General features: G+C 43.8%; 1 protein-coding gene across 1 annotated transcript in view; it reads right to left on the bottom strand.

Annotated features, from left to right (window-relative positions):
• LNX1 (ligand of numb-protein X 1) overlaps window positions 1–21,649 on the bottom strand; it is a 175,209-nt gene extending 153,560 nt beyond the window's left edge. The window contains exon 1 of the mRNA XM_032851522.1: window positions 21,430–21,649. The gene's annotated coding sequence lies outside the window, so the exon portion shown is untranslated. The remainder of the gene's footprint in view (window positions 1–21,429) is intronic.
• Window positions 21,650–26,651: the final 5,002 nt, after the last annotated feature.

Raw genomic sequence — 26,651 nt, 5'->3', positions numbered from 1 at the left:
TAGGGAAGTATGTTTGTGTGTGCACATGCGAGCGTGCGTGTGTGTATGTGAGAGAAAGAGAGAGAGAGAGATTTGAGGGGAGAAAGGCAGAGGACCAAGAATGAAAGAAGTACAAATACTGAGAAATAATTAATTTCAGTGGCTGGTACTCATGGGACCTATGTACCCAGTGAAAAGAAGGATCAGGAGTGAGGTGGGATGATGCCTCAACTGTTTTAACTGGGTAAATTAATTCTGGGTTTAATCTCTGGTACAGTTATCTTCTTGCCACCCACCAGTTTTGGGAGTAGCCTCTTAGTAAATCTCGAACAGAGAGCTGCTGAGGAACACCTGAAGAAACAAAAACATTCCTGAAAATTCTAGTTCCATTTACATTTAATGGGAAATGTGATCACTCTGACTCCTCAGTGTCAAAGTAATAGTGAGAATCTCTTTTTCCACCTCTGCTGCTACTGTCCATGGAGGCTCCTTGTCCTCTTGTTAGGACTCTGATCCCAACACAGTTCCAAATTTCCCTATTCCAACATGTGTCTCCAGGGATCAATTTTTAAAAATCCCCAAGTCTCCTTGGCTGCACATGAAAACATTTGGGGAGCTTTAAAAAACCCCAATGTCAGACCCCCACTTATGACCCATCAAATCAGAATTTCTGGGGGATAGGATTTGAGCATGGGTATTTTGTTTACTGCTCTAGGTGATTCTAATATATAGGCCCAAAGTGACTGAGCAATGCCTGCTATAGTGATTCTCAATCCTGTAATTAGAGGAAATCCCAGGTTAATAGATTCAGAATCTCTGTGGAGGCAGAGGGAGACCAGGCATTGGTATATATAATTTTAAAAGTCCTTGAGAATCCTTGGCTTAGTGAGATTCTGCAGTTACATGTTAGAAATTTTAAAATAAAATCTGCTGGAGAAAGAAGAGCGAACAGGAGAGTGGAGAGAGAATTAATGATAAATACATGAATGTGGTAAAGGGCAAGTCAAAGACCCCAGGTCCTCTGATTCTTTGAAACCATTGAATTTTGGTCTGGAAGGGAGTAAGGGACCCATTGAAAGGAGCAGTATGGTTTAGGGGCAGATGGGGCCACATATCACAGAAACTACCCTAGTGTGAGTCTGCTGCCTGCAGATTGGCTGAGAGATCAGCTACCACAGTGGCCAGGCCTTCAGAACTGACACGACACTCAGAATGGGCTCTTCAGTGACCAAGGGGGCAGTGGCTACTTCTTTTCTGGACTCCCCTTCTCCCTTCCCTTGCACAGTCAAGAGACTGCTAACATGCAGAGAAGATGCTCTTGCCTGGTGCAGATCACCTTCCCTGTGCTGGTCTACCCATCCTCCAACTGCTACAAACACAGCTGCTAAGATACAGCCACCTCCTTCTCCAGAGACCCATCTTCTTGTAAATAGTCACTCCCCTGAGATGTTACCTCTCTCACATCCCCCCTGACCAAGAGGGATGGCCACAGATAATGACTAATTGACACAGGTGCGAAAGTCTGACTCCTTCGTCTCAGGGTAGGATGAATTCTGAAAGACAATTCATGTTCCCTGCTGGATCAGCTAAAGCTAGACTAATTGAATTATATCTTTACTTAGAGTTTTCCCCTGTCCTTTCCTACTTCCCTCACTCCTTTCCTCCTGAGAACACTTCCTCAGGAAATTCTTTATACAAGAATCCTTGTCTCAGGCTCTGCTTCTAGATTAACCTGTCCTACAAAAATTAATTAAAATTAATTAATTAATTAACCCATCCTATTAGTGATTAGATAGTATATGGATGATGGGGAGAGAGGGGTGGAAAGAATCTCACCTTGGGGGTCAGATATATCTGGTTTCAGCCCCAACTTCATCACTTCTTAGTTGCATGAATCCAACAAGTTACCTAGACACTATGATCCTGTTTCCTTCTCTATAGACCACAGGATGGCCATACGTTGCTTGCAAGGAGGTCGCAATTACGGCATTAAGTACAGGAGAGTGGATGTGAATGTCCCTGGCACATAGTAGGGATTTGGTAATGTCAGCTTCCCTTCCCTCCTGGAACTTTGGCACCACCTTCCTCCAAACTTGGTTCTCTACTATCCTCTTTGGTCACCCGTGCATATGGTTTTCTTAGTCTTTCCTTTTTCTCTTTCTCCCCTTTTATATCTTTCTTTTACAATCTCCTTTTCCCAGGGTCTGCACCTCTTATTTTTTGCAGCTCTTTTCACTTTCCCCAGCCACGATAAGTGAAGAAAGATACATGGCAATATCGAGAAATACAGATCCTTGTTCTACGGACCATAGCCAGGGAAGCTGAAGTGAGGTTATCAGTTTTTGCCAGCTCAGCAGAGTTAGGCTGGGCTTAGTTTTGTAAACAGGACCCAGGGGGCTGCTTTGTGGTTTTTCCTGAAATAGCATTTAACCAGAGAAGGATATGTTCTTTTCCTTCTAAGATGAAAATAAAGACCATTAAAAACCAATCACACTAGTGCTTCACATAAGAGCCCTCATCACCATCAATCTTCCTCCTCTGGGCCAAATGGTGGACCAGAAGGGAGCTGATCCCTGCAGTTGGGACATAAGACAAGAGTTTGCTGGCTCAGCCACAAACTGGTGGTGGGACTTTGGGGAGATTGCATAACCTCCTTAGGGCCCAGTTTCTCCATCACCAGAAAGGTTATACAGCAAAATATGTGCCAGCTCCTTCACATGGGACCTCCTAGAATTCATAATATATTATGTGGGAAACACTGGAACCCTGTGCAGAAACTGATTGAGAACAATGTATTTTGTTGTTAATATTCTTGCTAATAACACTGATACCATTGCAAATCAACTCAGTAGGGCATGGAGTATATTGTAAATCACGTGTGTCACGATAACAGTACACTGAAGATGGTGGGAAATCTGAAAGTCATTTATTAGCCTTGAGCACCCACTATTAGCTGGTCAACTGGATTTTTATAATAATAATTATTATAAGCCTCATGGAACAAGCTGAACTAATTAATACTTTTTTGTCCACCCAGTTCATTTTTCCATCCTTCTTCTGGCATTGGTATGTCCTTCCCTCTGGGGGGCTCCTTCTCCACTCCTGGTCCTAGTGGGGCTGCAATCTTAGCCTGTCATTGCCTAATCGATTCACTACTATACACTTCAGTAAGGGTGGACACAGGACCCAGCCTCGCTGGCTGTAGTCCACTCTTCTTTGGTCACAGGGATTGGTCCAAGAGCGTGGCTGATTCATCAGGTCAATCAGACTCTTTATCTAGCATTTTAGGATTGGAGTTGGGGCAGAAATGTAGCACCCTCCCCTGTTCTGAAAACAAGTATTTAGTTCAAGACCTGCCATCCATCTTTTCTTGATACTTGGGGTTGGGGAGGAGAGAATGCTGGCACTACAGTATGTAGGCAGGGAGTGCAGAGGCAGCTGTGGGGAGAGCAACAGGGTGCTGACATTGTTTGAGCTGGACGCCCACTCTGGATGTCTCCTTTTTGTGAACCAACGAGATCCCTCTTTTTCTCTAGTAAGTTTGAGTTGGGGTTATTTTACGGAACTCACTACCGCGTTTAAGAGAATTTAATTAAGAAATATAAATTTTCACTTATTTAAAGTGCAAGTGCTTTCCTTCCTCAATATCTTATAGTAAAGAATATGTGTGATTAGAATAGATTGAGTCCATTTGGCGTACATATATTATAATTATTACAATGTTATCATAAAGAGAAAAGGAAACAATATCTCAGCAGATGTTATAGATGATTTAATAGAAAACATGTCTTTTGGGAAGTAAGGGCATGATTTGACCAGTATTCTGTCCAATGCATTAAAAACAAGCCTTCTTGTAACAGGCTTTTCCTACACAGTGTTTCAGAGCATCACAACCTTGGGAAAACCATCCTGGTGAGTGTCGTCCCCGTTCTCTCTCACCAGTGCATTTCTAAGTGGCCATAGACTGTAGGTCCTTTAGTCTGGGTTATACTCTCTGTGCAGAACATTAGAGAACAACCAAGAGACTGAAAAAACAAAGTAGAAGTCTTAAGTCTTGGGTCTCCCAGTTTTAGTCTAGCACTTTAACTCTCAGGGGTGTTAAACTTGAACTTTCATTCAAGTTCACGTTCCTCACTTCTGTTTTACGTGCATATGTATGTACTTCTTGTCCTAACCGTGACTGGGAAGACATTTAAAAGCTGTCAATATTTACTAAGTGTGCATAAGACAGCAGTGTGGGCCAGCCGTGGAACTTGAGTATTCGGCTCCCCTTCTGGCTCCAGTGCTGATTTCTGGGTGAGTTTGGGCAGGTCCATTAAAATCTCTCTTCCAGTGCGACATTTAAGGAGATGTTAATCGTTATTGGCCAGCACCCCGAAAGCAATAATTACTGAGGACAATACCTGCTATTCAGAATGGAAATCAAAGACTAATCTCATTGAGACTGCACATCTATGACCTCTTCTCTTTTCTCTCTTTTTATTTCTGTAAGGGAGGAGGCATGTTGGAGAAGAAGGGAGGTATCCTTGCCTGGCTTGGGAGAAAAAAAAACTTTATTGTCCAAAAAAAATATATATTAGCAAGCACCTGTTTATATCTGTCACCATGGTAAGAAGACAAGGGTGTGAATAAAGCAGCCCAGTTTGAAATTCCTCTCAAAGATCACAGGAAAAGTAGGTGGCAGAGCGATTTTAACAGCATCTCAGAGACATTGATTGGTTCCCCCTTGCCCCTTAGATTTATAATGAGCAGGGCTTGAAGGCAGGACTTGGGTGTGAAGGTGATTCTGTTCCTTACTCTTGGGCCCTTAAATGAATTATTTCACCGCGTGCTTGATAACAGGAAAACAGAAAGGATAATGCCTATATGTAGGTGTGTTGAAACACTTAGACACAAGCACTAACCAAAATGGCACCTAGAAACAGCCTAATGAATCCCAGTTTTCCCCGCCTCTCCCATTTATTCACTTACTTTGCTACTAATTTGACAGCAAGACAGCAGGTAAAGAAACCTCCATATTTTGCTCTCAGCAAGGCGGGCATATAGGTGGCCCTATATGCCTGATTAGCTGTTCCCATCTCATGGGACTCCAGAGCTCAGACTCAGAGCTCAGCTCCCAGCTCAGACTCCAGAGCTATTTCTTGGATATAATATCGGCCCTTTGCATCAAGGAACAAACAAATATATATGAAGAAACATGGTCAAAATCTGTATTTAAAGCCTCTGTTTAAAGTGAAGGTATTATAAGCTTTCTCTTGTACACAGAATCTTTCATAACCTTCCCCCCCCCACCAAAAAAGAGTAATTGGAATGATAATGTGGATGACTCAGACAGAAGAAGTTTGGGTTATATTAATAATTTAGGACTGAATGATTGCCTCGATGTTTTCGCTTTCATTACTGCGAGGACACAACATATGCAAAAGCAGTTAAGTGAGAGGAAGCCCCACTCATACTGTCAAGGAACCTCATGCTGCAAATAAGAGAATCCCAGTAATTGGGTCCTCTGAACCCTCACAGCTGCAACCTCGTAAATATGGAACAAGGACTGTTCTAGCCCCCATGAAACTTGCGTTTTGCTTTCCTCAAAGCAGTAATTCTCAAACTCTTTTTGGAAGCTCTTTCCAACAGCAAAAAAAAAAAAAAAAAAAAAAAAAAAATTAATGACTCCCTAAACCAAGATGTCTGTACCATCAGTGCATGAAAAACATAATCTGAGTCGTAGGAGTCATGGTACAACTTTTATGAAATTTCCTGAGGAACTGTAGAAGTAAGAAGACTGATCGATTCCAGGAGCAAGGCGTGATAATCATTCCCGAATTTGGAAGTGATGGCCCCATGCATGTCCTGTCACACATGCTTTTTCACAACAAGCCTGCCACACTCGAGCATTGATGGAGCTCAGTCAATGCTCAACTTGACTGAGCATTGCTCAATCCCCATAAAACCAGGAAGCAGGTACTGTTGTTGCTGTGTTTCATCATTTCTCAGAGGGCAACCGAAGGGTGGCATATGCACTTTTATTTGATGTACCACCCAGAAAGAAAACAGAAAGCTGCCAATTAAACCACAACACGTCATCACTGATAAAACAAAGAGACCATCTGAGATATGTTAAGACGCAGAAGAATGAGCGTCTTGGACCTGATGAACTGTGGACTTTCCCTTCTATAGATGAGGGAACGCATGCCTTGCTCGAGGTCAGGCTTCTGACCTCGAAACCTGAAGCCCCACTCAAACTCAGACCTCCTGACTTCAGCCGGAATGGGCTCCATGCAAACACACCTATGGTTCCGAAGATGATCTTGGAAGCAAGACGGAAGGTTCCTACGGGGTACTCCTGAACATTCCACTTTAGAAGAAAAGGATCTGTCATGCTAGCTGGCGCCATCATGGCAGCATTTTTAACAAGGAGTGAAAATTATTTTCCCAAGGGAAGTATGAGTGACCAACCACCTTCTGTCTTCACAGTATCTGGCATTCATATAGCAGAGGTACAGTCACTCTCACTATTCTTGGATTCTTGAATTTGCAAATTCACCTACTTTTGTATAGACTGTGTAAATACATACACACACACACAATACGCACATATATATAAATACACACACACACAGGAAGTAAACAAAAAAGTATGCCCAATGGCAAGATCTGTAGGGAAACACAGAATGGTAGTATGACATGGTGGGATTATAGGTTTTTAAACATTCTTTTGTTAACTTTTCTAATGGTTGACACTTCTTTGGAGATTTGTATTAAAAACGATACAGACTCTCAGGAAGGGGAAAAAGCAACCCCAAACAGAGCCTGGTGGTCGTAGCAGCAAGGCAGCCCAGAAGGCAGCACGGAGAGGCAATGCCTGCCGAGACTTCCTTCTTTGGAGTGCTTCCTTGGCTGTGGAATAAGAAGCCTTGATTATAAAGGAAACACAGAACTCTGTATAGCCTTCTCAAACTTTCTAGATTTCTCTTAAAAAAAAAAAGTCAGTAAAAAGACACGAGGAGGACGAGGAAGAGGAGGAGGAGGATGGTGGGGGTTGAAGAAAATGAGGCTGTGATCTTAGTGTTTTTCTGCGGAGGACAGAGAACTGACAAGCACATCAAACACACACCTCTTTGCTAAAAATGAGGGCCCAAGTCTATTGCTGAATGCCTTGATGGGCTATAAATGATAAAGAGTCCCCCGTTATGGAGGGACCGGCCTACATCTGTAATCTTGAAAAACGTATCCACGTAGGGGGAACTGCTGTCAACAGCGCCAACAGCCAACTAGACTGTGCCGTTATGGAAATACTAAGCTTCCCTGGTCACCAAGGGAGAACTCCCCAAGCTCACTTAAGGAGGAAGTCGAGGGGAGGGTTTTGGAAGGCAGTTTGTTGCCTTGCGGCCAGCGGCCGATTTTCCACAAAATTGTGCAGTGGCTAATTCTCACAGGAGGTTTTAAAATTGAAGCTGGGGTTTCAGGTTCGACTCCCATGAGCTGCCTTTATTCAGACAGTCTTTGTTTTCCCGGGTCTGGGCGGCCGTCCTTCCGGGGGCCTTCCTCAATCCCTGGCGGGGGCTGAGAACCAGCCGTTGTTCGGGATGAAAAGGTATTGGAAAGCCGGCTGCTCTCACTGGAGCCTGCACCTGCGGACCCCAGCCTCAGAGCAGCTCGCTCTGGTGCTCTCTGTGTGTGTGTGTGTGTGTGTGTGCATTTTATTTCCTCAATGAACGCTGGGATACTGCTCAGTTTTTTGGCCTGAATATGCTGGAGGGGATCCAAGCCGCTCAGTCACTTTCTCTGTTCTGGGTGGGGAGGCGCTCTCTTTTCTCTCCTCTCTAAGAAGGGATTTTGCCATGAAAATCTGTCCAGTGTGCTTTGACCTAATCTCTTCTGGCCCTAAAAGGCCTTACCCAGATGAAGTGGGCCTTCAGGTTGTTTGAGGGGTGCCGAGGCAGGGCTCTCCCCCACCCGTGAGTTGCTGCATTTTTTATGAGTTTCTCACACTTGACTCCAGTAACACAATCCAAGCAATGTCTACAACCTCTGTGCTCAGCCTGGTGAGAGGGCAATGGAGAAGTCACCCCAGTGGGTCTCCTGAAGGACCGTGCCTCTCTCCTCCTCATGGCATCCTAGCTCCAGAGCTGCTTCCTAAGGTGCATGTTCCATGTGGACAATCTGATTGACTTTGGCATCTGGATGTGGCCAGGCAATCACCACCACCAGGGAGATAATGAACATGTCTGTCACCCCCAGCAGGTCCCTAATGCACATCAGTAATCTCTCCCTCCCCTTCCCCCTGCACCACCACCCCCAGGCAAACCTTGATCTGCTTTCTGTAACCTTCAGTTATTTGCATTTTCTAGAATTCTATGTAAGTGGAATCAGATAGGATGTATTCTGTTTTGTTCGGCTTTTTCCACTCAGCGTAAAGAATTTTGAGATTCATTTGTGTTGAGTGAATATTCAACAGGTATCAACAGTTCATTTCTTCTTACTGCTCAATAGTGTTCCACTGAATGAATGTCCTACTTTCATTCACCTGTTGAGGGCATTGGGTTGTTTCTAGTTCTGGATGATTACAAATAAAACTACTAGGAATATATGTGTGCAAGTCTTTGTATGGATATAGTCTTTCTTGTCTCTTGGGTAAATGCTTAAGGGTACAATGGCTGGATCATACAGTAGGTGCCCATTTAATTTCTTATGAAGCTGCCAAAGTGTTCTCCAAACTGGTTGTACCATTTTGCCTTCCCACCAGCAGTTCCAATTCCTCCATATCCTTACCCACATTTGGTACGGTCAGTCTTTCTCAGTTTAGCCATTCTAATAGATATGTGATGATATCTCATTCTGGTTTCAATTTGCTTTTTCCTAATGACTAATTAGGTTGAGCATCATTTCCATGTGTTTACTTGTTATCTGTGTGTCTTCTTTTGGCGAAGTGACTGTTCAAATCTTTTGAGCCTTTCTTAAATTGGCTCATCTATTTTCTCATGATTGAGTTTGGGGAAATCAGTGAACTATTTCCCCCAGGGATATTTTTTATTTCAAGAATTATTCTGGAATGTAAGACACTGCAAAGAAAAGTTCAATGGGATTTTCAGCACTAATCAGAGCATGTGGGGAATGATTTGGGCACCCAGGGCCTTCTAGCCCCTGGAGATAACACTCCATATGTGCCATTATAATGATGAAAGCAGGCCTTGCCAGAAGTCCAGACAGGCTGAGACCACATCCACTTCTGGAGGCTCTTGGGATGTTAAACATGAAAGAAATTTCAAAAGAGACATATGAAAAACATGATATATTTTAAATGTATATATTGAACACATCGGTGCTTTTAACCGAATGCAAAAAAATTCAACATGTATATAACATTGGAGATGATGTCAAGATTTTTAATTTGAGGCCCAATATGGGGCCTGAGACAAAGGACTCTCCTGGCCACTTGCCATCTTATGATAGACCATGAGAGACCCGCACCAGCTTGGGGCACTTCTGACGTATTCCATATACCCCTGAAGTCACACGTAGCCTGGTTCCTCTATTTATGCTTGGGGTCAAATGTGTGCTGTAGAGATGACTGTACAAAAAAGGACCATTTCCCAGATATACACAAATTTTTTGCCACAGTGGTGGCATGGGGAAGGCTGATCATGGTCCTTTAGGGCCCTTTGGAGGGACCTCTTGTTCCACCCACCTGACAGCCTGTGGGGCCTGAGGCTTCCTTTGGGGTGGGTAGAGCCTTGGCCTTTTCCACTTTGTTCTAGTCCTACTGGTGCCGTATCCTTCACTCGAAGGATCCCAGAGTCCTCCCAGACATGCGCACAGAAGCTCTCGCCCCCCTGGGCTTGTTCACCATCACTTCTGTGTGACTTCAGTCTCCTTTCACCTCTGTTTGTATCCAGTGCAGTGGCTCTCCATATGGGGCCGTTTTGCCCTCTGGTGGACATCCAACATCATCTAGAGACATCTTTGAGTACCAAAACTTTGAGGTTTTTTTGATACTCAAAACTTTGATACTTTGAGTATGAAAACTGGCATCTGGTATGTTGAAGGCAGGGATGCTTTGCGAGACAAGACACAAAACAGCTCCCCACAGCCAAGAATTATCTAGCCCCAAATGTCAGTGTTGGTGAGGCTGAGAACCCCTGGTCTTGATGATTTGACCAGGTGTTGACCAGAACGGACAGGGGATAGGATTGTCTCAGGCTCTGGGAGAGAGGTTCTTTGTTCATTAAGCAGATGAGCACTGCAGTAATGATGTAGAGAAGTCCAGAAGCTTGAGGGGATGTGAAGAGCTGGCTGCCCAAGGCCCTCCTGCCCTCCCAGCCTTCCTCCTCATCCCTTCTCCCTCCAGGAGCTCTGGAGGATCGCAGATGTGCTTTCCAACCCAGTCCAGCTGCTCAGTGACTCTGGGCAAGTTACTTAATCTCTCTAAGCCTCTGAAAAACCGAATAACCTTAGTATTTTTGTTTGTTTGTTTTTAAATTATTATTATTTTTTATTATGTTATGTTAGTCACCATAGAGTACTTTTTAGAATTATGAAACAAGATAAGCCAGCCACATAAGGTTTGGCACAGGAGAAGACCCCAGTGGGTGGCTGTGATTATTATTATTTCATGAACAGAGCCCCTGCTGAACACAAAGCACCTTGCCTGGTGTGTTTCCTAGCCACTCAGTGCCAGTTGGTGACAAAGTTTTGTTAGTCTACGGAAAGATCTTTACTTGAAAAGCCTTAACAATAGCCCTCGCCCTTCAGAAACAAAGCCTGATGGATATGTTGAACTCACTGTGTTTTGTATTTTGGTTTAGTGATGAAAGAAATGAATAAAAAGGGATTTATGTTAAAACAGTGTGTTATATATGGAGGTATTGGTGAATGTGTGTCGATATATACCTACGTATTTGTTTACAGCCCATGGAAAGAAACATACATGATGTGCTTTGTCAGAAAACACAGCACTAGCTGAGTCTCTCATGGCAAGTCCTGGGGAACTCGAGGGCTGTCCCATTCCAGGACGGAGCAGGACTCCACCTCAAGTGACTTGGATAACATCTCAGATAGAGTCGGCTACTTCAGCACCAGAAGGGCGTCATTGCCAGATGGCCAAGCAGAGACTATGAGGCTGGTGCCAGATTGGACTCAGGGTGTTTCTGGAAGGTCATTGTTGCAAACCCAGAGAACCAGTTCTGTAAGGTTGGCTGAAAGGGGATATTTAGTCCGAGTAACAGAGAGGTGTGGTAACAGAGGGGAGGAAGTCTGGGTAAGGATTACAACCGGCAGTCAAAATGCTCTTCTCGGTTTTCAAAAAGAGTGAGGGAGAAGCAATGTTTTGGTTCTGGCCCTCAGACAATGCCTTGATTCTTGCCAAGTGCAGGAGAGTGAGCCCACAAAATCACCAGTGAACCAAGAGAGAATTCAGGTGATAAGGACTCAGCTGGGCCGCATATGGGCCAAAATATAAGGACAGAAAATTTGGCTTGGCTGCATTTTTGCCAGTGTGTTTCCTCTTGGGGCCGGAGGCACATTTAGAAGTATATATACGCTCTATGCTTGGGAATTCACAGTGGAGCTAACGCAAATTAAGAAGCCTTTGGGCTTCTTGGGCAAGGGAACTCTACAACACTCTGGACACTGGAGCCATGATAAAGTTCCCTAGGAAAATTCTAGAAGACAGGCCTGATTTCCGCTAGCCCAGGAATATGGCAGAAACTTCTTGTTCCAAGGGTGAATGGATGTAGGAATTTCCTTCCCTCAGGTGGGCTGTTCTCCTCATTAAGGAGTCAGTGTGTATAACCATCGGTATTTCTTGCACTGGACTATTGCAGAAAAGGGAAGGAGATTTACCTAGTTACATCAAAAGGTCCAAAGGCCACAGAAATTGCCTTTTAGCAATAAGGATGGCTGTTACTGGGCAATGTCACAAACAGCAATTAATTCTACTCTGTTTTAATAACCAACTGAGAGAAGACAGATTTATGGAAGGAAGATAGTTTGAGTGATAGGCCTTCTGTCTATTCTGTTGACTACTCTGTACGTTGAGATTAGCAGGAACAAGGGGACTGCGTGGCATTATCTTGACCTTCACTGAGTTTAGTTTAGATGAACTATGTCCTCATCCATAATCTATGGACACTAGGGGAAAAGAAAAGAAAACAGCAGGACTCTTTCATCTCTAGTACTTATGTTGGTGTCTCAGTCATGGTCTTTTGAATGAAAGACTGACATAGTGGAAAATACATCTGTGCCTGTGTTGGTGAGACCATTGATTACTTTATTACCTAGAGTTCCCTTTAGAAAGCCTAACGTGATCAATTTCTACTCCAAGTTCAGGTGATGAAAGGTCTGTACTCATAAAGGAATGGCTTTATTTCTGTCTTTCCAAAACTTAGAATGCTGTCATTGGACATATCTGCCTTGGCTCTGAGTCCCAGGAAGCCTGGAGTTAAATCTGATGCTCTACTCTACCACTCATGTAAGCTCTCGTGACATCCATACTTGGTTTCTATTTCTTCTGCTCTTGTCATTCTTGTTTTATTTATATTTTCCCTGTTCCTAATTTGAATTCTTGATTATATTTTCCATCATTTTACTGCAGAGCTTACAACCTCTGATGCCTCCAGCTGTCAAGCAGGAAGCAGTAAATGACTGAAGTGAGTAGGGCTATAGGGCATGGTGTGGACTGCAGCAAACTGGAAAAGTTCTCTGGCCACTCTACTAAAATAGCACTGTTCCTTTAGCCTGCTCTCAATCTCTATCCTCTGACCCTACTTTATTGGTAGTATTTATCACTTTCTGTAATTATTTGTCTGTTTACTTAATTATAGCCTGCCTCACCTCTATGTCCCAGCACCCAGAAGATTGCCTAACACAGAATTCTCACCAAGTCTGTCCACGTTGGCTAAGTGAGTGAATTAGTAGATAAACATGGGACCCATGTGGCCAGATGTTCCTGTATTTTAACAGAATTTGAAATTTATTTTATTATTTTTTTAAAGATTTTATTTATTTATTTGACAGAGAGAGAGAGAGAGAGAGAGATCACAAGTAGGCAGAGCAGCAGGCAGAGAGAGAGAGAGGAAGCAGGCTCCTCGCTGAGCAGAGAGCCCAATGTGGGGACTCAATCCCAGGACCCTGAGACTATGACCTGAGCCGAAGGCAGAGGTTTAACCCACTGAGCCACCCAGGTGCCCCCAGAATTTGAAATTTAGATTTTTGTATGAAATCATCTGATTTTTTGATGCTGGTGGCTAATGTGAAAAACTAAAAACTAAAAACACCAGAAACAGGCTAGCGTGGGATACTGTTCTACTTCTGATTATCTGCTTATCGGCCCCATAGTTTCTTTGTAGGATGAAGTAGTATACAAATAAACAAAACACGCATCCTTTTTATGGCTTACAAAGCCCTGTTGCCTGCTAGTATCTCATTATTGTTCCAATTTTACATGTGAGGAAATTAAGGTCCTATAGAGGGGAAGTGAGCCTGTAAGATTAGAAGTGGAAGAAGCAATAAAAGGCAGGACCCAGGGAGGCAGAGCTGGCCTCCTGGTCAGGTATTCAGGAAAGAGGGAGGAAATGCCCTGTTTGCTCTATTTCCTCTCTTCTTGGTGACCCAGACCCAGAGGTTAGGCAGATGTTTCACCTGACACAGGCTATGACCTCAAATTCAGATTCAGCCTCACGCTGGGTCTGTTTCTGTACCTTTCAGTCCAGAAGGAACCAGCACAAGACACATCAGGATGGACGTCTTTCAAAACTCTCTCACGTAGCACCTGTGGCTCACCTGCCCCCAGCCGAGAACTACAAGCTTTAAATGTTTAAGCCATGCACACATGATCGAACAGTCAACATATTGAATAGTGCCTATTTCATGTCTGTATCTTCAAAATGATGCTGATCTTATTTGTTTTAGGAGGTGATCTCCTTATGTCACAGGAAGACCAGAAGGTTGTGATAATACAGAGACTATCTCAGCAGGTCTTTGAATTTAACCAAGTTCTGACTAAGATTTATTTTCTTACCTCTTTTCCCAGAGAAGTTCTTTAAAATAAAATTTGAGTATTGAAGTTTTGGTCTCTGACATTTCTTAGGGAACCCTAAGAGGTGGAAAATTTCTTTATAAATTATAGAATTATTTTCTTTCTATGGTTCTCCTAACCATTTTTTTTCTAAAATCGCCTTGCTAAAGCAAAAAAGCCCAGTTTGGTTGGCATTTCTTAATTATTATTATTATTTCTAACTGTGGTGAGTACCCACAACAGAAAATTTACTATTTTAGTGTATTGTTATTTTTGAGAATAGAGTTCAGTGATTCACCAGTTGCATATAACACCCAGTGCTCATTTCATCACATGTCTTCCTTAATGCCTGTTACCCAGTTACCTGATTCCCCCCACCTACCTCCCCTCCAGCAACGCTCAGTTTGTTTCTTAGAGTTAAGAGTCTCTTTTGGTTTGTCTCCCTCTCTGTTTTTATCTTATTTTCTTTTTCCTTCCCTTCCCCTATGTTCATCTGTCCATGCACTTTTGAGTTTCTTCCATCCCGTTGCTGTTGTGAATAAAGCTGCTATGACTATGGGTGTATATATATATCTATTTGAGTCCCCACTTTTAATTCTTTGGGGTAAGCACCCAGAAGTGGAATTGCTGGATCATAGGGTAGTTCTATTTTTAATTTTTTGAGGAACTTCCATATTGTTTTCCCTAGCAGCTGCACCATTCTACATGTCTGCCAATGGTGCACAGGGGTTTTTAGCAAGATAAGTTATTTTGTGGGTTTGGCTTTTTTAATATATTTTTTATAGCAGCCACCCTAATGGGTATAAGGTAGTATTTCATTGTGGTTTTGATCTGTATTTCCCTAATGATTAGTGACACTGAGCTTATTTCACATGCTTACTTGCCATTTGTGTATCTTCCTTGGAGAAATGTCTATTTTGCTCATTTTTAAATTGGGTTGTCTTTGATTGTTGAGTTGTAGGAGTTCTTTATATATTTTAGATATAAGTCCCTTATCAGATACATGGTTGCAACTAGATTGTGTCTGATGCATCAAAGTTTTTAATTTTGATACACCATGTGCACATTTGAGCTTCGGTTTCTGGTTCCCCTGCCTCCCAGGGGATGTGGCTGTGGGAAAGGAGGACTGCCCCACAGCTCCAAAGGCAGGGGGCTAGAAGGCCACTGCTGAAAGACTGCCAAGTCCTATTTCAAAAAGACTGTAGGATGGTTTTCAAGAATGCCCCTACTCTCAGACTGTGAGCAATCAGGGTAGAGAAGTGCTTTGGCAATAACTGAATTTTAAGATGATCTGTGTCAGAACAATCATAACCAATCCTATTGTCCTGGGACTCAACGAGTATGTATAATGGCCATTCCTCATGGATCTCTGTGACTGGGAAAGAGATAGAACAGAGGTCTCCACAGAGTGTCTCTTTTGTCACTCTAGGAACTTCAGAGACCAAAACAACGAAAAGATTCCAGTGGACTCCCATCCCCCAAAATATGTCAAAAGAAAACAACAGTAAGCCATAAAATAAGCTTACAGAAGTTCACCAAAATTTGGGTTTTTATCCGGACTTCAGAGTTCCTGTTGAAATGTTCAAACCCATTCTTTTAAATTTATGTTTCAATTACCAATGTTTTTTAGTGCCTCTGCTTTGCCAGTGCCTTAACCTCCTTTTGACCTACCCATCGGGAAATAAAAATAACATCTAATATCTGTTAGGTGCTTTATATACACTATACATTTTCCTATGTACTATATAAAAGAACTAATTCAACAATTACCCCAGCCTCATGAGGTAAGTACTACTATAATCTCCAGTTTTACAGTCAAGACAACTAAAACAGTAACTTGTCTAAGATCACACAGCTAGTAAGTGGCAGAGCCAGGGTGTGAACCCAGAAAACCAGGCTCCAGAGCCTCCTGTCCTCTAGTCTAAAATCCAGCTATACAGGTCATGCTGAGGGAGCTCCCTCCGCCGGCCTGCACCTGTGTTTCCAGCCCTGCCCTTGCCTCTGGCCCTTGACGCAGGGCTCCCTGTGTCTCCCACCAGCCCTCCTCACCTTGCTGACTCTGCCCATTAGGATTCCCCTCGGGATCTGCTCTCTGCTGCCCTGTTGGTTGCCCTCCCCCGACACGCTGTTGAGACAGCTAACACGGCACTTAGTCACATGGGAATGTAACTGTCTGACTCTTGTCTTCTTCCACAGTGGACTGAGTGTTTCTTGAAGGTGGACACAGGGTTCAAAGCTCCATAGCCAAGTACCTGGTACCTAGAAAGTTTTTAAAGATTTGGTTTTGAGGAAATAAATGAGGAAGAGTCTAGACTGGGCTTAGAGTATTAAGTAGTAGTAAGTAGTACAATACTACAATACACACTAGGTAAAGGAGCCGTTGATTGCCCAAACAGAAATAGAATAGAATGAATGGTGTGAACCTTAGTCTCTTGGGCCTGATAATGGAGACATGGGCCCTATTTGCGTGGAGGAGGCTGCTCTGCTCCCCACAAGTCAAAGAGGAGCAACAAATATATGTGTGCTAATGCATGTCATGGGTCACAGAGCGACTTCTGAGTTTCTCAAAAATGTCTAAGTGAATAAATGTCTTCTTTCCCTTCCTTTGTGCTCCTAAATAATTTAGTCTTTCAAGCTATGCTATGGGGCCAAGTAAGGTAGTCACTCATGCAGGAGATATGGCAGCCCAGAGAGGGTGTCAGAGCCTAAACAGGGTGAGGAGTTAGCACCTAGAAGGGCTGCCTCGTACAGGTGCCAGAGTCTGGGTGAGCAGAGGAAGTATCCAGAGGCCAGCCTAGCACAGAACATCAGAATCCAAGCAAGAGGGCAGCTACACGGGGAAGGGGGAGCGGGAGGGGCATTGGTCATGATAGCAGTTGGACTGATAGCAAGCGGACTGATCAAATGTATAAGGGTGATGGGAGCCAGCTCAGGCCAGTGTTATAGAAGAGACTTACACATCGTGAAAGGGAGAAAACCGGCATAAATCCAGTGGTGCTGGATTAGAATTGGAAGCAACCGCGTGAATTTACAAATTTCAGTACATATAGACCAATATAGAAACACACACATGGGTCCTAGCTCTGTCCACTGAGAGAGTCTGAGAACAGCAATATTTTAATTCACAACAAACACATCTAGCAGTCGGACTTCGGATTCTAAATCTCTTCTAAAAGGAACTAGAGCTCCTTGGAGCAATCGCTGATTTTAAGGCTGGAACATCTCATTGTACCAGGCAGACCGGAAGTGCTCAAAGAATGATGGGAACACGTTGGAAGGGCACAGGGAACATTGGATTAAGAATGAGACATGTGGGGTGCCTGGGTGGCTCAGTGGGTTGAGGCCTCTGCCATTAGCTCAGGTCACGATCCCAGAGTCCTGGGATCGAGCCCCGCATCGGGCTCTCTGCTCAACGAGGAGCCTGCTTCCTCCTCTCTCTCTGCCTGCCTCTCTGCCTACCTGTAATCTCTATCTGTCAAATAAATAAATAAATAAAATCTTTAAAAAAAAAAAAAAGAAAAAGATACTTATGTAACTTCAAGTACTCTGCAGTACACTTACGAATTAAAAAGGGAAGAAGAGTAACTTTACAGTGGAGAGCCCCAACAAACCCGACTCTCATAAAGTAATCTCAGTGGAGTTTAAAATCACCTGCCACCTGATAGGACGTGACGAGAGGAACACAGCATCATTTCTGTGATGTTGTTTGCCAAGATTGTAAAATGAATCAAAGCATAAGGAGACTCGGACAAACCCAGATTGAGGGACATTCTGCAGAATAACTGGCCTGCATTTTCATAAAGTGTCAGGGTCATGAAAGTGAAGGAAATCTTGAAGAAGGCTTGCTCTTAGAACAAAGAAGATGGTGATAGCTAAATACAACGCTTGATTCTGAGAACAGTTGGTTTGAGGATTAAGTGGCAACTGATGGGAGCACCCAGGTGGCTCAGTCAGTTGGGCATCCAGCTCTTGGTTCCAGCTCAGGTTTTGATCTCATGGGTCATGGGATGAAGCCCTACACTGGGCTCTGTGCTCCACATGGAGTCTGCTCGAGATTCTCTCCCTCTCCCTCTGCCCCTTCCCCTGCTCATGCTGGTGTGCGTGCTCTCTCTCAAATAAATAATCTTTTCAAAAAATTATTAAGGAAAATGACAACTGATGAAAATTTACTGGGGTCTGAGGATTAGATGATAGGAATGTCTCAACATTGATTTCCTGACTTTGTGGTTATGTGGGAGAAGGTCCTTGTGTATAGAAAGCACACACTAGGGGCACCTGGGTGGCTCGGTGGGTTAAGCCTCTGCCTTCGGCTCAGGTCATGATCTCAGGGTCCTGGGATCAAGCCCCACATTGGGCTCTCTGCTCAACGGGGAGCCTGCTTCCCCCTCTCTCTCTGCCTGCCTCTCTGCCTACTTGTGATCTCTGTTAAATAAATAAATAAAATCTTAAAAAAAAAAGAAGAAAGCGCACACTAAAGTACATGGGGAAGAGAAGACATTGTTTTGACAGCTTACTCTCAAAGGATTTAGAGAAAATACAGGGCAAAATTCTTCATTCAGTACTGTATCTGAGACTTTTCTAGAAGTCTGAGGTTTTTCTAGATCCATCCATGCATACATCTATTCGACATCTGTATCTGTATCCATATCTACTGTAATGAACGTGTTAGATTGGAATTACAATGTGTTCCAAACTTTCCAGAACATGGGCACCCAGAGGCTGCTTTGGGTGGACAGAGATTAGAGTAGCTGCTCCAGAAGCAGGATCGGGGTCTGTCTGACATGTTGGTTCTCTGGCGAGATGCAGAAAGAAGTGTCCTCATTCTGCTTACTTAGTGAAGAACGGAGAGATTCATGAATAAACAGAGACATTTATAGAGTTGGTCACACCAGCATTTGACCTATTTTATGTAGGCTCAGCTGCCAGAACCAAGAAGTAGAAACACTGAGGGCTCCTTTGTCCTCTTAGAAAGTCCATGGGATAACTAATGGTCAGTTCTTCAGTGTTTATCTGGAATTTGGATTGTGCACGGGACTCCACAGTCATTTGAGGTTTGGCACAAAGTGCTAATAATGACAACCACAGCCTGTTGGGCACTTCCTGAGTGCCCTGAGACTAGGATATGTATCCTTTTATGTGTCCTGTTTATAACCTTCACAATGGTTGTCCTTGATAAGTACTGTCCCTATTTGATGGATGAGGAAAGACAGAGTCAGAGAGGTTTAGTAACTTGACCCTTGCTATGGGTTGAATTGTGTCTTCCCAAATTCACATGTTGAAATCCTAATCCCCAGCATCTCAGACCCTGACTACATTTGCAGACAGAGCTTCTAGAAGTTTTTAAGCTAAAATAAGGCTGTTAGAGTGGGGCCTAATCCAGTCTGACAGGTGTCCTTATAGGCAGAGGAAATTTGAACATACACAGGGAGGGTGACCACATGAGGACCCAGCAAGAAGATGGCCATCTGCAAGCCAAGGGGAATGGTCTAAAAGGAACCATGCCTACCAACACCTTGATCTCAGACCCCCAGCCTCCTGAACTGTGAGGAAATAAATTTGTTGTGTGTGAGCAACCTAGGCTGTGGTGTTTTGTTATAGCAGCCCTAGCACATGAAGACAATGTATGTAGTTGAAAGACGAAGCTGGATTCAAAATCACATCCGTGCAGCTCTTTTCACTATCTTTGGCTACCTCCGTATACACAGGGCCTCTACTGTGAAGCCTCTTCCTGCCTCCCCCAACAGGCTGCCCAGAACACCCACCCAAACCTCACAGATCCTTCCACCCACAGTCCCAGAGCACTTACTGCCCTGAAGATAATTGGTTGCACACAACTAATTCACAATGTTTAATCAAATTGAGAGTAGAGCTCCTCTTATCCACATTCCTGGCATCTCCCATGGAACCAGGCATAGGATAATTACAATATTATTTACTGAGCCCTTACTATGTGCCAGCAAAGATAATACATGTAAATGTATTATCTCATTTAAACCTTAAGACAACTCCATGAACTAGGTATTACCATTATTCCCATTTCACATATCACAAAACTGAGGTCACATGGGTTAACTGAATTATCCCAGGACACACAGTGAGTAGATAGCAAAACAAGGATTCAAGTCTAATTCCCAGAATGTGCCCTTCACCTCCTGCTCTGTTGGTGCCATCTTGCTGTAAATGTTCCCTAAGCAAATTCCTACTGTGAGGAGTTGTACCAATCTGAAAGGCTCTCCCTCAGTCAAAGCCCACGCCTTTATGCCAAGTCCAAGTGTGAAACTCATGTCCTGTGGAGTCTTCTCACATACAACCTCCACCCTCGGCCCCCACACCATACTCCTTTAGCCCTCCTTAGGAACGTAGTTTGCACCATGCCCTCCACTGTGACCCAGAGCTGGCAGCAAGGATGTAGTTTACCAACATTTGCTGAATTGGATTTACTGCCCAGGAATGGATGTAAAAAGTGATAAATAACAAGGTGGCATAGGATATTGGATACACTATCTATCCCTAGATTTTCTCAGAGAGTTCTGATTTCTAAAATCTTATCATTTCATCAGATCATTTGCCAGAATATGTGGCAGCGAATACAGTCTGGTATTTGGTTTAAAAAGTAGAGTCATCGGGGCACATGGGTGGCTCAGTCAGTAGAGCATCCAACTCTTGATTTCAGCTCGGGTTGTGATCTCGGGGTCCTGGGATTGAACCCCACATCTGGCTCTGCACTCAGCAGGGAGGATTCCCTCCTTCTCTCTCTGCCCCCTGCTCATGCTCTCTAAATCAATCAATCAATCAATTGATCAATTTTTTAAAAGGTAGAGTCACCATTCTACTGTAAAGAGGCAGGAATAGAGATAAGATGTTCTCTCTATTACTTACCTACCCACATGCTATCAGGCAAATCAAATTTCTTTGGACCTAAGTCTCTTCATGAGTCTAATTGCAATGCAATGCTATTTCTACTGTAGAAATGAAACAAAATATGTGAATGCGTTCTGAATACTGATGAAGAATAATGTTATATATATCCAGTCACCAGTAGTGGGGCTGTTTATGTTTTTACTGTCTTGTTTGGCCAAGAAAAAAAATAAAATAAAAAAGCAGTATTATTTCTGCAAGTGAAGGAAGAAGTTTCTCATGAAGACTAGTACAGAAAAAAAAAAAAAAGAAAAGAAAAGAAAAAGAAAAAGAGATCAGACATTAAAAGTGTAAATATCCTGAGGGTCCTTCTGGAGTGTCTTGAAAAAGACAAAATTAGGCATTTCTGTCTTCTAGGTTCTCTTCAACAACTTGGGGTGTGTGTGTGTGTGTGTGTGTACTTGTGTGGGTGGGTGGGGTAGGGCTAGGGGTAGGGGTGCAAGGCTGGGCTGAGATAGTCAGAAGCAAGGTTTCTCAAATTGCACAAGATGCTATCTGGTGGGAAGAACCAGGCCTCTTACCTTTGCTGCATTGTGACTCTGTTTCCAGTTGTGTGAGGCCTCAGGAAACAGTCCCTTTGGGAGCTGAGCTTTTCTGACTCAGTAGTAGCCCAGGGAAATTCTCTCACTCTTTCCTGTGTCTCCTCTTCTGGACATGCATGCAAACCATTCAGCCTTGGAGTTGATCAGCTCACCTCCTGCCCCCTTTTCAAGGCTTTGCATCATGCTGATCCATAAACCTGAGATCTGAGGAGCTTCCAAGGAGAGCAGCACCCCACGGAGCGGCACTCATTAGCATCAGTGACAAATCTGTTCTGGTCTGGATGCGACCCAGGCCCCCTTGAACTTCCTTCTGCTCTCGCTAAAGCCAGGATCCTTTTGTTCACCTTTAGGCTTGCCAAGTCAGTCCTACCGCACCCCTGGATGTTGTTTTCCTGCAGGCAATGGGAAAATGAGCTCAGAGCCAGAGAAGGGAAATCAACAAGGAAGTAAACACGGGGTCACAGCACCTTCGGGTCATCACTAGGCCTGGGACATCATCATGCTGGGACCAGTTCCTAAATAGGCAGGGGCTACTGCCCAGACAGGCCACAGAACCCTGGGCATCTTTTTATTTTTACTTATGCAGAGAATCAGGGGCTGAAATTGCTTTCAGACAAATCAAGAACTCCTGACCTGTTTCAGTGCCTTGCCAAAACTTTCAAAGATTTCCATAGGCAGTGTCTCTTATAACTGAACACTGACTAATGTTTGTAAACAAAGAAGAAAAAAAATGAGCAAGTTTACGGCTGATACTAGTTCAAACCTCTAACTCTAAAGATTCAGGACGATGGTTTAAATAAAGATTTCTTCTACTTAACTCTTCAACAACATGGTCAACGGTGGTGGCCATAGCATCTTTGCTAACATCTATAGAGGCCTTACCGTGAGCCGGGTCCTGTGCAAATGAGCTGAACTGCACTATTTCATTTCATTATCAACATAATCCTACAGTTAAAATTCCCACTTTAGAGATGAAGAAACTGAGGATTAGAGAGCAAAGTGCTCCAGATAGTTATAAATGTGAAAATTGCCTTTCTGGAAGTGTGCTTTTCTGGATCTCATTTTTCCTACCCATCCACTTGAGCCCTTCTGTGGACTGACATCTCTGGTGATGAGCTTGCTTGAATAAACCTTAGCCCTGGGGATGGAATTCTAAACAGAAACACGGCGCATCGGTTAGTTAGGTGGTCTCTCCCTGGGGCTGAGAGTTTGGGCCATCTTTATATAACCCGTATGTAGGACACACATGGGTTGGGCACCCTCTCTTCTCTCATCCACAGTCTGCCGGCTGATACAGCCTTGGCTCTTCACTGGTATTCCGACTCACCAACAAGGAAGTATCCTACAAATCTCTTGGTCCCTCTGCATGCTTTGATCACGGTCTGACTGCGAGCTTGTCCTTTTGATTTGAGGAGCCTAACAGTTACGAACTTCTTTTAATCCATACTCCAAGGGATGAATGACAAAAAGTTCACAGCCTGGAACCTTCTGCTTGGTGAGAAAAAAATCCAGCACATGTGCTCCCAGTCCTCAGGTCACACCGCAACACGTTTTGGTTTTCTTGGCCTCCTCTTTACTTCCAGTTGTTAGCGTTTAGTTCTCCCGTGCCATGGCAGTTACCCGGGGCAGCTAGCCACAGGTCAGAGGAAATTAAAACCGTTAATTAGGAGACAAAGAGATGCCTCCCAGCGGGGTCCAAGTTGTCCGTTCTTGTAAATATAGGAGTTGCGACATCAGGGCCGTTGTTCAACCTTTTTACCCTTGGATTTGGTTGGGTGGAGCTTTGGGCTGTTTTGCTCTGGGGCCACGTAGGCCTTGGCACTTGAGGTTGGTCAGCTTTTCATTCTCAGCAAAGACGAAAGATTTATTTATTAGAGTTATGGTAATAAAGAAAACTGGAAAGGGGCTGGGTCTTGATTTTAGATACCGTTTCCTGCATCTTTCCCAGTGGTTTACAACTAAACATGTGCCAGATATGTTTATAGATTCTGATCTTGGAGTTCTTTGATGAGGAAAGGCAATTTATACCAGTCCAATGGGCCTTTTCAACCTTATCATGTGAAACAAACAAACAAAAAAATCAGAATGTTGGGAAGGAGCTGATGTAAGAGAGGCTTTCATGCTCCTCATCTGCTTGCCAGCTTTTTCCCACCAGGGAATAAAGACAAGTGATTTGGGGACTATGAGAAGCTTTGGGGCTTTCCATTCTGAGGTGAAGTAGACAGATTTTATTTCACCTTCCTCTCCTGTGAGCATCTGGGTCAGCACTGACTGAATGACTTCCAATAGTTAAGTCTGTTTTGGGATTAACAATAAACACACATTATGCCAAACCATTTTTTTTTTTTTTTTTTTGCATGGTCATGTAACCAAGAGAGCTCACTGTTTCAAACTGGAGAAGGAGAGAAGACACGGATGAAAAACAGGACATATTAACTTAGCTTTACAAATGTGCCCTTTCCAAAGCCAGAATTACTCACTCCCTGGCAGCTCACAGTGTGGAGCCCTGGGTCTGCTCAAACCCTATGGCTTTACTGGCCTTTCCATTTGGCGTGGGACATTCCAGCAGAGTGACAGGATCCAACTCAGCAGAAATGTCCAGATGTGGTTAGAATCCTGATCGTCATCGGAAGGCAAACATAACTGCACCACGTGAGGAAAATGGCCCATTTTCTTTAATTTTATTTTTTATAAACATATATTTTTATCCCCAGGGGTACAGGTCTGTGAATCGCCAGGTTTACACACTTCACAGCACTCACCATAGCACATACCCTCCCCAGTGTCCATAACCCCACCCCTCCAACCCCCCTCCCCCCAACAACCCTCAGTTTGTTTTGTGAGATTAAGAGTCACTTATGCTTTGTCTCCCTCCCAATCCCATCTTGTTTCATTTACTCTTCTCCTACCCCCTTAACCCCCCATGTTGCATCTCCTCTCCCTCATATCAGGGAGATCATATGATAGTTGTCTTTCTCCGATTGACTTATTTCGCTAAGCATGATACCCTCTAGTTCCATCCACATCGTCGCAAATGGCAAGATTTCATTTCTTTTGATGGCTGCATAGTATTCCATTGTGTATATATACCACATCTTCTTTATCCATTCGTCTGTTGATGGACATCTAGGTTCTTTCCATAGTTTGGCTATTGTAGACATTGCTGCTATAAACATTCGGGTGCACGTGCCCCTTCGGATCACTACGTTTGTATCTTTAGGGTAAATACCCAGCAGTGCAATTGCTGGGTCATAGGGTAGTTCTATTTTCAACATTTTGAGGAACCTCCATGCTGTTTTCCAGAGTGGTTGCACCAGCTTGCATTCCCACCAACAGTGTAGGAGGGTTCCCTTTTCTCCACATCCTCGCCAGCATCTGTCATTTCCTGACTTGTTAATTTTAGCCATTCTGACTGGTGTGAGGTGATATCTCATTGTGGTTTTGATTTGTATTTCCCTGATGCCGAGTGATATGGAGCACTTCTTCATGTGTCTGTTGGCCATCTGGATGTCTTCTTTGCAGAAATGTCTGTTCATGTCTTCTGCCCGAAAATGGCCTATTTTTAGTGTCCCCAAGAAGTGACCTGTCCAGTTATCCACAGACAAAATGTCTTCCTTTTTGGTACGTTTGGAGAGAGAGATAGAACATCTGAGAAATGTAAATTCGAGAGGAACTTTTTCAGTATCGTGTGGCAAAGAAGTCAGAACCTGAGCTACCTTTCTCTCAGGCCTATTTCACTTTTGCAAGATGGTCAGGCCAAACGTGGATTTATTGTTAACTGGAGGGAGAAAATGGCTTCTCTGAACCATTAGGGACTTGGCCATTTTCCTTTCCCTCCTCTCAGCACACAACTGGCAGTGACTTTGAAAAATCTAATTCAGATTATTCCATTAGCCTACCTAAAGGCCTCAAGGCTTTTCCGCGTACTGAGGGGGGGAAATACAGGATCCTTGCCCTGGCCAGCTGGGTTTGGCACATCTGGTCTCTGTTCACCTCTCCAGTGTGACCCCAAGATACCCCTTCTTTGGCACACTCCAGTCACACTAGTATGCTGTCAGTCTCTTGAACATTCCAAGATTTTCTCCACCTCACAGCTATGTTGTTTCTGGACTGGCTCGGACTGACCTACAGACTTCCCCTGCCGCCCCTTCCCTCCAAAATAATATCCATGCCAACTCCCTCTCTCTTCCAGCCTCTTTCTCAATCCTTCATATCTCAGCTCAAGGGTCTGTTCTTTTTTTTTTTTTCTTTTTTCTTTAAAGATTTTATTTATTAATTTGACAGACAGAGATCACAAGTAGGCAGAGAGGCAGCAGAGAGAGAGGAGGAAGCAGGCTCCCCGCCAGGCAGAGCCCGATGTGGGGCTCGATCCCAGGACCCTGGGATCACGACCTGAGTTGAAGGCAGAGGCTTTAACCCACTGAGCCACCCAGGTGCCCCTCACGTGTCCGTTCTTAAGTGAAACCCCCAACACAAGCACGTGCGCGCACACACACCATTTTCTTGGTGGTGTATTACTTACCTTCCTATACCCACCCCTTCACCTACAACTCTGTTTCCTTCCATGAAAGCAGCAACTGTGTCTGTGTTGTTTGCAGCTACACGTCCAGCTGAATGAAGCAAAGAGTGATTGACTAAGAAAATATTTTCTCCCTTAATTCTAGAGAACAAACAGATGGTCACCAGAGGGGGGGGTTGGAGGGAAAGGGTGAAATAGGGGATGGGGATTACGAGGACACTTACGACGGGCACTGAGTAATGTCTAGAAATGTCACTAGATTGTGCACCTGAAAGGAATAGAACACTGCATGTTGACTATACTGGAATTAAGATACAAACCTAATGCAAAATACATTAAAAAAATTTTTTTCCTCAAAAAAAAAAAAAAGTTTTTTTCTCAATTCAGATCACCTAAGGAAGAGTTTCTTAAATAGCTACTGAGCAGCCCTTGCTTGTTCTTCTCAGAAGCAGATACAGTTTTCCTGTGTACAGATAACGAGCAAATAACTGTGGTTCTAGAGCCTCTAACCGGGTCCTCCCTTTCATGGAAGCCCTTCCTAGTGCTTCTGGGACGGCGGGTCCACAGCCCTGGGAAGCGGGTAGGGGACGTGGGGTAGCAGACGACGGTGGACACGGTACTAATGTGTATCTTGCTTCCTGTGTTAGATTTTGTAATTCATTCCCCATGGAAACAGAGGACA

This window comes from Lontra canadensis, unplaced genomic scaffold, assembly GCF_010015895.1.
Source record: "Lontra canadensis isolate GAN:19392208 unplaced genomic scaffold, GSC_riverotter_1.0 scaffold1, whole genome shotgun sequence".
NCBI classification, from domain to species: domain Eukaryota; kingdom Metazoa; phylum Chordata; class Mammalia; order Carnivora; family Mustelidae; genus Lontra; species Lontra canadensis.
The sequence above is the reverse complement of the archived record's forward strand: the minus strand, read 5'-3'. Positions and strand labels throughout refer to the sequence as shown.